This window comes from Macrobrachium nipponense, chromosome 2 (genome assembly GCF_015104395.2).
Source record: "Macrobrachium nipponense isolate FS-2020 chromosome 2, ASM1510439v2, whole genome shotgun sequence".
NCBI classification, from domain to species: Eukaryota; Metazoa; Arthropoda; class Malacostraca; order Decapoda; family Palaemonidae; genus Macrobrachium; species Macrobrachium nipponense.
Window position 1 is genome coordinate 8000326 of NC_087201.1, and position 11385 is coordinate 8011710.

Sequence of the window (11385 nt, forward strand, 5' to 3'; positions counted from 1 at the left end):
ATAAATCAATTACATGAGGTGGGTAGCAGATATCGTTTCCTATCTTTTTTATGTATTCTATTTCTTGGTCCAGATATTGTGGACTCGTGATACGCAAAGCACGTAGGAACATAGAAGAAAAAATTGAAATTTTAATATTAAGATGGTGGCCAGAATAAAAATGTACATATGTTAAATTATTTGTGGGTTTTCTATAAATACTGAATTTGTATTGGAAAGATTCTCTATGTATTAATACATCTAGGAAAGGGATGACATTGTTATTTTCAATTTCAACAGTGAATTTTATGGATGGCACTAAATTATTCAATTTAGACAGTAAATCATTTACATCGATACCACCAGGTAAGACTACTAAGATATCATCGACATATCGGTATCATTTTAAGGGGATAAGTGTGATATTCGGGAGGTGTTGCCTCTCAAAAAATTCCATATATAAGTTTGAAAGGAGAGGTGATAAAGGGTTACCCATGGCCATACCAAATATTTGTTGGTAATATTCTCCATTAAAAATAAATCTGCATTCACAAATACATAACTTAATTAAGGAAATTATGTGACTAACGGACATAGGCAATGCATGCTGTACAAGTTCATTACTTAAATATTCTAGCACAGAGTCAATAGGGACTTTTGTAAACAAAGAACATACATCAAAACTGACAAAAATATCGCTAGGGTTTAGTACAATGTTATTTAATTTTTCCACAAGATCAAGAGAATTCCGGTTGTGTGAATTAGATACAGTTCCTAGTAGCGGGGATAACAGTTTAGTAAGATATTTAGATAGTTTATAAGCAATTGATCCTACAGTACTAATAATTGGGCGCATAGGTTTGTTTTCCTTATGAGTTTTGACTAGGCCATATAAATAAGGTAATGAGTGCTAGATGCCAAGACACAAGACACGTTAAATTTTGATGCAGTTTGATGATTACTTTAATTTAAGACAAGCAAGGCCTTACTTATAGAATCACTTCGATAAGGCTGGAATTTACAAAGGGCTTAACCAATGACCCGCTTTCAGGTTGACCCTTACCTGTCATGAATTCCAGAGCGGCGGTTGGTTATATTAAGAGGTTATGTCCAGGCTCTTGATCACGACTCATGCCAAGACGATGACGAGCGTTGTAGAACTTCTTCGAACAGACGGCACAAGGTAGACACTGTAGCACACTCCCCAGGAATAAGGTTTACACCACGATCATTGCTGGTATGTCGGTTTATAAAAATGCATATGAAAGTCAGCTCCTTCCAGGTCCTATTGATAGAAGGAAAGACTAAAACTCCTGCAGGTGGTTTGCGTCCGAGTCTAAGACAACTGGCTGCCGGACTGCTGCTGCTCACTCCGTCTTAATTAACCGAAGTAAACTTTTTTGCCCGATAAACTACGGGTATCAAGTGCAAGGTTCTACATGAAATGGGTCGAGGGGTAATTATATAAGTGACAAGTAGTTAACAAAATCAGTAATTTATATATCTTATGTCTTAACATATGAAATATGTATTAATACTGCATATAGTAAATTAAATTTCCTTTATATATATATATATATATATATATATATATATATATATATATATATATATATATATATACATATATATATATATATATATATATATATATATATATATATACCATAACGTAGGTCCCTTTATGTGAACGCGATAAGAAGCTTATATACTAACAAATCCCAATGGAAACTGGAATATACTGATCCTCTCGTGGTAGGATCTCCCGCAGGATCCCGATCACCACAATCTCCTCAGCAGTAACGACCGAGTCTCCTTCCGGAGGGGCAATAATGGCTCTGCCGTCCTTCAAGTTGTAACTCATAAAGATTTAAGAGCCGCTCCATCCAAGGATAAGCAAACCGCAATATCATGGACTCTGGCTTCTCCCCTCAGAGCTGTAACCGAGTACTGGGCCCTCCCCCGATAAAAAGCAGGACGCCGTATCTTTAAGACTTAGTATTGGCTCTTCTTTGAAAATAATCTCATTAGTTTCCCACACCCAAATTAATAGTTTCTCACGCTTTAAAAGTAATCTAACCCAGTAGTTCCCAAATTGGGGTTCACAGACCTCTGGGGGTCCAGGAGAAGGTCCTACGATGTCCGAGACAAAATGAAAAAAAAAAATTTCCAACTCCAAAAAACATTGTGGCTGTTTTCACTAGTTTTACTTCGCATTGAATTTAAAGCAAAAAAACAATTACTGAAAATATTTCATATATTTACTTTGTTCAGTAATATGCAAACATTAAATGTACTATGCTGTACTGGTTGTACTAGGAATCCTGGTATGGTAATAATAACTTCTGATCATATCTGGGGGTCCTTGGTATGGTCAAATTTGGGAACCACTGACCACCCTAACCCAGCTTAACCTACGGGCATGAAAAAAAAATCTACCTTCTTATAGAAAAATAGAAATGATTCTCTCTTATAGATTATGATGAGCTCATGAAGAACAAAACAAATAAATAAAAGTATATCTAAAGGGACAACAATAAAACAATATGAGTATACTACGAAGAGTACAAAGTGAGTATCGATATTTACTCTTCCAAAATCCAAAACGTATTTAAACAATGAAGATGAACGCAATATAATTTGTGCTCTTCTTCAGAGAGAGAGAAGAGAGAGGAGAGAGAGATAGATAGAGTGAGTTGAATGAACACAAGTACATTTTGCGCTTTTTCATGAGAGGAGAGAGAGAGAAGAGAGAGAGAGAGAGAGAGAGAGGAGAGAGCGAAGAATGGAATGACCACAGTAACAATTTGTGCTTTTCATGCGAGAGAGAGAGAGAGAGGAGAGGAGAGAGTAAGAGAAGGAGAGAGTGGATGACCACAATACAAATTTGTGCTTTTCATGAACAGTGAGAGAGAGAGAGGAGTGGATGACGCAATATAATTTGGCGCGTTTTCTTCAGAGAGAGAGAGAAATGAACATAATACAATTTTTGCTTTTCTTCAGACAGACATACATACAGAGAGAAGCATAACTGCAATACAATTTGTGCTTTTCTCCAGAGAGAGAGAGAGAGAAAGTACAGGCACATCCAGGATGTTTTAATAATGAAGGCGATGCATTAGAGCGAGTATGTTTTGGTCTTTCTTTATGCTCTCGGTTTGTCTTCAAATAACACTCGCCAGAAAAACGAAATATGACGTTTTCTCCTTTTATTTACCTGGATTTCTTGACTCTTTCTCTCTAAGAATCTAATGGTTACTCATTCATTATGAATGTTCTTTGCGTAATTTTTATTTTTTCGACACTAAAAGTTGCTGAACGATTATGATAAAATTCTTCTGAGTTTTTACATTTTCTTAAGTTTCATTTCATACGTTTTAGCAGTAAGTTGAAAATAAGCCTTAAGAAGGCTTATTTTCAACTTACTCGGGGATTAAGCCTACAAACTACACTATTGTTGTTGTTGTTGTTGTTGTTGTGGGAGGGGGGGGGTTGAAAAAAGCTTAAACATGTCTGAAAAAGGTATTTCGTGTTGAGTTAAAGAAACGGGAATTTTAGGACAGGTTTATAATTTATTTATTAGAATGAAAATGTAAAGAAATAAATAATGTGCATGTTAAACAGTACAGCAAATTTTTTCTAGTGAAATATAGTGTATTTATTTCAATTTTCGTTGGTGAAACAAGACTCTATTTGACCTTAGATTTTAGCATGTGCCTCGAGTAAGCTGGAGGTCGGATCACGCCTTGTTAGCGTACATATCCTGTGTCTTATGTCGATGATCTAAGTAAAACATTATGGATGAGTTGTGATTTAGATAAGCTGGGAAAGATCTCTTTTGGAAAAGTGAAACCTTTGATAAACTAGAATTTAACCAAATTTTAAGGTCACTGAAATTTTAATTTAAAAAAAATATCATTATAATAAAACAAAACTACCCATTTGCTTCCATACTGCAAATATGAATAGCCTGACATTTTCAGAGATAAGAATTAGATTTCGAAGTCACAAAAAGTGCCATATAGACGTTTTAATCGTGAGGTTTTGGTGTATCGTAATTCTTATCAGCTACGATTACCTTCAGTAAACAGGACGAGCGAAGATCCTCGTCTCCCACATTTTATCCAGATATTTGTTCACAAGGTGCTTTGAAAAGGATTTTGAGAGGGGCTGCCATGTCCCTAACCTACCCTCCATCTTCTTCTCTTAATTTACAGGTTAATCTCACAAGTTGTGTGAATATGAATGGCCCAGGGTACATCTTAAATCTAAAGGAAAGGTTTACGGAGTTTATAAAAGATTTTTCTTTTTTCTTTACTAATACCGTGTATGATGGTAAATTGATTCACCATTTGACATATTGGTCATGCTTACTGTGCTCAGTTTTCACCTATATACTTGTCGCTTATAATTGTCACTTATAACTATTCAAACGGTAGTGGACAAACGTGTTCGTGTGCTAGATACACCTATTATTTACACACACACACACACACATATATATATATATATATATATATATATATATATATGCATATACATATATATATATACTATATATATATATATATATATATATATATATATCTATATATATGTATATATATATATATATATATATATATATATATATATATATATATATATATAAAGATATATGCTACAAAGGAAAATATTCAACGGAGTTTCCGCGAGACCTTTCGACGTTCAAACGTCCTTTACTAAGCAGATGAACTAACATGCATGAGGAAAAAGACAAAACAAGAGGTTCGTATAACCTACAGATAAGGATTATAAAGAGATTAGTACCTAGAATCTGACACACCTGGAAGATGAGTAACCTTCCCAAGCAAGCATAGACAATGGGTGCAATTAAAAGTTTAAGACAATCATCTCAGATACAAAGGACAAGACAATTATAGGATTATAGGTGACAGATATTCAGAACTTTGGTAAACAAAACCATATTCACAATATATATTCACAATACATATCAAACATACATTACAACGAAGATAACTCTAAGGCAACTAATTTTTATTTAAGTCTGTAATTATATCTTTGAGGTTATTCTTAAACATGTTACAAATACAAGGGTTTAAATGAAAAAGGCCACGACTAACATTGAAATTACAATGAAAAGTAAGTTGTATTAAAGCAGATACTAAAAGATTTCGTGATAAGACATCTTTTGACCTTGCAATTACTGAACTACCAACCCAATTTATTCGGTGGTTGTTTTCACTTAAATGAATGAATATTGCATTAGATGTTTGCCCAGTTTTTACAGAATATTTATGCTGGCTTAGCCTTACTTCTAGGCCCTTGCTAGACTGTCCGAGGTAAAATGAGAGACAATCCATACATGGAATTTTATATATTATGTTGTTGCTTTTTCTATTAACATTCCTTTTAGTGTGTTATTATAGGAAAAAACAAGGTTGACATTAAAAGCTTTTAACAATGATTTAATGGTTTCAAATCCGTTAAATTAAGGCAAACTGAGAATGTTCTTAGAATTTTCTTTCTGCGTGTTACTTGCACTATAAAATTCTTTATTCTTTTTAACACGTACGAAAAATCATGCCTCCTCGATTGTCTTATGGACAACTGTATAGTTCTCGTAAAATAATACCGGTTTTATGTTTGTTTTGCTAAAGGGAAAAAAGTGGCTACTGTAAAGCAGGTGGTACAGTAAACGATAGTTAATTCGTTTTTTTTTTTTTACTCGGTGGGCTACGTTCATTTGTTTTGTAAATAATTCGCGATGCAGTTTTATCCTTCATTCCAAGTTTTCCTTTTGCAAATGTTTATTCATTAGTCAGTGCTGGCCATCCATGAATTGGTTTTCATTGTAACTGGAATCACCATCACATCAATTATTAACCGGTCTAATTAAGCCGTTCGTTTCAAGCGTGTTTATCCTAGAATGCATTAATTGGTAACCAGAAAAGTTCTACGAGTTAATTAATGAAAAATAAACTGTCGAGTGAGTGAAGAAGCGACAAGCGTAAATATAACCGATTCCCCTCCCAAAAGCTTCCCAAATAAATGCAGTTCATTCCGAGAACTTAAGTGTCAGTCAAACAGAATTGTTTTGGACGAACTGGAAGATTTCCTGATGTCTCCCAAAATAGAGAATCATTTGTAGCAATCTTCTGTCGTCAAAGAAGCTGTAGATATGAAAGTAGATGATTAATTGGCGAATACCTTACATAAATTATAAACGTGAAATTACAGATAAGAAAATGATTATATTCATACGCTTCTGTATGTGATATGTACTTAGAAGCCGTAATGACACTCATTTTAGCGAGGCATGTCTAATCCGCGTAGATGAAACTAAGCCTTTGTTGTAATAATGGTCGTATGCTATTTCCATGTGTCCCTCATAGGCTTCTTTAGAGGGCCTCTGATTTTGTTTGCAATAGGACTTATAGGACGTTGCACTTGCTTCTTTTATCTTTGCATTATAATATGGCGTCAAACTGAGAGATGTTGCATACTCTTCTTTTTCAGTAGATGACGAAGAATTGAACGTAAAAGTTTGAGTAAATTCCAAACCAACGTAAGATTCCGCGTCATGAACTTGGGTGCGCATTTTTAAAGTAGACCCATCTTTAAATTGCACAGTTTCGCGGTCTTTGCCCTTTCCCGTTAATCGTTGCCAAAAAACCTTCTGACTAATTTTTCGATGTAAGTTTAACTTATTTTCCTAAAAAGCAATAATAATACATTTTTTATTTTCTCTTATTGCTAGGAAACACCTGCAAAATCATAAAAAAAAATCATCAATCCACAAAACCAAAAATGTAGGCCTTCTCGTCCGCGTCTGTCCCTGCACATAGGTCAGTATCATCCTTTTGCTAAGAATGATATTTCCTAATGATCTGTCATTGTAGGATTTACGAGCAAATTCCTGAAGAGGATCTTCCATTGGTCAGGATAAAGGGCTCTTGAGGTACGAACCCTTTCCTCTTCCCTGACTTTTAGAGGAAACTTACAGATTCCTTATAGACTTAAACCAGGGGCATTTGTGACTGTCAGAGTACCTGGCACTCGGTGCTAAGGAGAGTCCGCTATTCATCTTTTTCCTGTCTATGTTTTCATCCCTCATATCTGGCAAACCAGTGGCATGAGTTTCCTTGAATACAAACCTTATGCCACTTATATTTGGTGTACTTATGAAAGCAATTATTATTCCAGTGCTCATTGCTAACCCCAGAACATCCTTCAAAGGAACTGGACTTCTGGCGGTTACATCTACCTTCCTCTTCCAAGGTTCCTCTCTCTCGAACATCCTCCTAAACTGTAATGCAGGCTATTTATGATTAATTTGTTCCAATCACAATTTGCAGAGGCCTTTTCCCTTCCCTTCATTCTATAAATGGAGGTTAGCAGAGAATGTGATGGGATTCTTCCTTCCAATCTCGAATTATACAAAGTGGGCGCTTTCTTCATTGTCAAAGTCTACTTATGATTAATGGATTTAAGTAGAAAGGTATTTTATTTGCTCTAATTTGAAAAAAAATTTCACTCTAATATTCTGATTTATAAGAACATTAGGAAAATTAAACAGGATAGGGGAATTCTGTCTGGGAAAGTCTAAAATCACTGTGGGGAAAAGTAGCTGATGCTGATTCTTTCAGCTCTAGATACGATTAGTCGAAACAACATTACGCACGTTTACACACCGACGTGGTCTCCCAGAACAAACATCGTTTCAATCAGCAGCAGATGATCGTGTAAAATCTTCACACGAGATAAGCAGCAGATGTGGCCTTATCTGAATTCGCAGCGGTTATTTATGCAAAATTAGGTCCAGGGTTATGACCTACTATTTGTCCTGCGTTATGCATCTGATTAAATCCAGCAAATACGATCCTTTCGAAATATGAAAGCTCTCCAGGGCTTAATGGAAATTAATTGAAAATGGACAACAGCCTCCATGACCCCAGTCAGTCCCTAATTATGGCGCCATTGGTTTAACTGGTTCCTAGTTATTAGCTTTCGGGAAATAAGCTGGATCCATAGACAGTAATGAAACTTATGCCTAAAACTCCGTTAGGTCTGTTTGTAAATTAGGAAAGAAATTCAAGTAGCAGCAATAAGACAGTATTCAATGCCTTTTAATTTATAGGTTTGCAATCGCAGATTCTTATAGTAGTGAAACGGCAGGACAAAGAAGAACGTAAGATCTGAAGCCATGTCATGAATTGCTATATCAGAATGATCTATAAAAAGTACATTGTACTACCCATGAATTCAACTCTTATTCTCCAACTCTTAGCCTTATCTACCAACATTTTGCAACCGATAAACCACTGAGTTCTGTATCACTAATTATAGTCATTCTTATCGCATTTGTCCGCCTCTCACACTATGACAATTTTTTCACATTAGCCTCTGACGTCACGAGGTTTAAAACACATATCGGTTAATAGTCATTACCGGCAAGGAAATATAATAATACTGAATATTCTGAAAATAATTAGGTTGGAGAACATCGACTTGCATCTTCGATGAAAATATTGCTGAAACTGCTTGGAGAAAACTGATTGCCTCTACAATTCTTGAATATTCCATTATTCACGCTTCTGTTTTCAGCACTTTCTTCTGTTTGGTTTCTTCAGATTTTCCCTGAAATGATTACCAGCAGTGTAATAAAAAACCCTTCACACGCCGACATCACATCTCTGTGGATAAATGAGCTTCTGTCCATTTCTCAGATATGGTTGTTTCCTTAAGCTTTATTTCACGATACAGTGTCAACTAAAATGTAAAGAAAACAAAAACTGGGCGTGATCCGACCTCCAGCTTACTCGGGGTGCGTGTAAGATTTTCCCCTCACACATAAGTTGTATACATTATATTCCTAACTTTTAACGTCAATTGAAACGTGCTAAAATCTATGGTCAAATAGAGTCTTGGTTCACTAACGAAAATTAAAATAGATATGCTATATTTTATTAGAAATAATTTTTCTGTACTGTTTAACATGCACGTTATTTATTTATTTTTTATTTTTGTTCTAAAAATAAATAAAAAATATCCTTTCCTAAATTTCCTGTATCTTTAACTCAACGCAAAACACCTTTTTCAGACCTTTTTTAGGCTTTTCCATAGTTTGTAGGCTTATTCCCCGAGTAAGCGAAAAGATTGTGTTTATCCAAAAATGGACACCTAAGAGTGTTAGCATCTCATTTATAGAATTGGCAGAAAGCTAAGTTTGAACCTACTTACTCTTCGCAACTTTTTACTAACTCGGCTATCTGATTTTTAAAATCTAATTTTACTACGTCTTTTATCTGTGGTATACAAGCGTCTACAAATGCGATAATAATAAAGAATTTATAACAATAAAACTATCTACAGTAGAATTAATTTCTACAGCTTACAAACACAAGATGTTCCTTTGCAGGACGAGTGGTTTTCGCGCTCGGCTGCCAATCCGGTGGTCCAAAGTTCGATTCTCGGCTCTGCCAATGTGGAATCAGAGGAATTTATTTATGGTGATAGAAATTCATTTCTCGATATATATATATATAGTGTGGTTCGGATCCCGCAATAAGCTGTAGGTCCCGTTGCTAGGTGACCAATTGGTTCCTAGCCACGTAAAAATATCTAATCATTGGGGCCAGCTCTAGGAGAGCTGTTAATCAGCTCAGTGGTCTGGTTAAACTAAGATATACTTACTTTACAAACACAAGATAGCGTCTTGATCAAACCTATACAAAACCTGCGGGGGCATGGCATGGTATTTGCTTATTTAGCATAGTTTCTCTAGAGATAAGTCTCTCTCTCTCTCTCTCTCTCTCTCTCTCTCTCTCTCTCTCTCATCTCTCTCTCTCTCTCGGGAAATCAAAACAAACGCCTTTCGTTCCTTCACCTTCGACGAACAGCTTGTCCTTTTTCGTTTTTTCTTTTTTTCTTTTATGTTTTCGTTTTTTTTTTACATTTTTCTGTTGATTACCGCCTGTTATCTTATATATGCACCATAAATTATAAATTAATGATATATGAAAACTTTTAAAACCATCAATAGTGAAAAAATAATGATATTGTATTGACATAACTGCGAAAAAATAAACCACACATTTAAACTCTCCTTTGGAAATACTTGTTATTGAGTAAATCGATATAAAAACGAGTTATTTGTCCTTTTCAAGTTGGCCTTTTTCTCGAAAAAAAAGTTAACATCAATTACGAGTAACTAAAAGTAACCACCGCTAAGACCATATGAAAATGGCACATCCTTATGGTCTAACAAAAGGGCCATTAAGAGAGCACTTTTTCTTTTTGTCGAGTCTTACCAGTGAAAAGATTATTCATTAATTGGACAGATATGTGCCATAACATGATTTGCATGTTTTCTGTTTTTTTTCTACTTTAAGTGGCTGTCTAAGTTGAAACAGATATATATATATAGATATATATATATATATATATATATATATATACATACATACATACATACATATATATATATATACATATATATATATATATACATATATATATATATAATATATAATAATATATATATATATATATATATATATATAATATCACCATAAATTTATCACGTCCATTTTATAAATATATACATTCCTTGAATATTGTTAGCTTTATTTAGTTTTATATATATATATATATATATATATATATATATATAAAACTAAATAAAGCTAACAATATTCAAGGAATGTATATATTTATAAAATGGACGTGATAAATTGATAAAATAGGGTCTTCATCTAACATGACTTTATTGAAAAAGTAATAATTTAGTTAAGCTCCATAAAGCAAACAAACAAACAAACAAACACACACACACACACACACACTTTCACTTTCATAAAGTAGTATCCTTCTCTATCATCACCAGTATCTTTCGAGATAAAGTTCTCATTCACGTATACCTTACAAATAGTATCGTCTACTGCAATATCTTTTGAAGCAAATGAAGCACAAAGAAATGATAGACTTTTAAAAGGAGAAACAAGTATATGATTAAAGTGGGAAAGGATATACGAAAAAAAAATTCTTTTCAGAGTAACTGAATTGAACAAAAGGAATGCTGAAAGCAAAAAAAAGAGAAAAAAAAGGAAAGGAAAAGTAATTTTTAAACTGATATCCATGTAAGGGTACAGTGGTGAAATGAATACATTAAGACAAAATATATATCACAAGGATAAAAAAGGGAAAACAAAAGTTTTGAAATGATGACATCTCGGACAGTCCTTATTTTTTTTTATAACGGTTTTTACTATAAATATCAAATTAAAGACGATGAGTTCTATTTCTTTTTATTGTAATAGTGCCATTTTAATCGCCATTAGATACTGAAAATATCACCAATCATTTATCACATTTTGGAGGATCCATAAAAACTCTTTTTATTGT